Source organism: Sinocyclocheilus grahami, unplaced genomic scaffold (genome assembly GCF_001515645.1).
Source record: "Sinocyclocheilus grahami isolate Dianchi unplaced genomic scaffold, SAMN03320097.WGS_v1.1 scaffold214.1, whole genome shotgun sequence".
Classification (NCBI taxonomy): domain Eukaryota; kingdom Metazoa; phylum Chordata; class Actinopteri; order Cypriniformes; family Cyprinidae; genus Sinocyclocheilus; species Sinocyclocheilus grahami.
The window spans coordinates 63,766-64,988 of NW_015505393.1; positions in this window are offsets into that span (position 1 = coordinate 63,766).

Below are 1,223 nucleotides of genomic sequence, written 5' to 3' on the forward strand. Positions count from 1 at the left end.
GTCCTTTATGAAACAGACTGTTTATTATTACTACTAGTGATTTTCAAGTTGAAATGATGTATAACACATAACAGTGACTGTAAAATATGTATAGGAATTACATATGTTGAGTTTTGATATTTGGATAGGGTCATTGGCCTTTAGGCTCGTTTTGTTACACAGTCCTGGTAACCTGTCCAGTAGTATTTTGGGCTATATTCATTTAGGATTTAGTGGTTTTAACATGCCAGCAATAGAAGGCAACAGATTACCAGTACAGACCCACAGGGACCATTACAATTTCCATTAAAGCCAATACAATTCCCGTTATAGCCATTAAAACTTAAAGGTGTTGTTTATATGTCAAAATACAATCTCTTAAACCAGATTATTGTTCACTGACTACTACTGTATAAAAATGCCATTCATACAACATGCCATTAACCAACAGTGAGAGTTTGGGACGCGGCTGCTGTAGTAGGGGAGTCAGGGGGTGTTTAAACGATGTGGGACTATAACTGACTGTGAAAAGAAATTCAGATTCAATTACAGAAGTGCAAGCCAAAATTCGAAGACTTGCCAAAATATGCAGTGACAGACAATGGGGTAAAACAAGGGTAAACATTGGCAGTGCTTTTACAAGATGGACAAATTTAATGGAATGTTTGAAATTCAGTCTGACTTTCTTCTCAAAAGGTAAGTTAAACTCAAGTTTTGAGTTTAACCCATTCATTGTAACTGTATTAAATAGAACAACCAGTACTTTTCTTTCCAAGTGCTTTATGGTCCACAGAGGAAAGAAAGTCATACTGGTTTGGAAAAGCAAACAACAATAAATGTTTGTCTGATCTAATCCTTTGAACAAATCAACCTATTTGTTGGAACCATAGCCTTGCGGACAACCTAAGTTTGAAGTCATTTCCATTCTCCTAGAATGGGAGAATCTCCTATAGGAGATAGGAGATAGGAGATAGGAGATAGGTCATTTCCATTCTCCTATCTCCTCTTACTGTCTCATCTACACTGTCTTATCAAATGAAGTCAAAAAGGCCAAAATATAACTTGCATTACCTTCTGACTACTTTTAGCAGTATGAGATCAAGTTGAGCCTTGTTTGATTGTTGTTTTTAACATGATTGGCTGAATGTTTCACAAGGAGTGCTCTTCCTAGCTTGGAGGGCATCTACCATGTGGACTAGCTCAAAAACTAAGAAAATTATTAAAGCTGCCCAGACAATATTCTC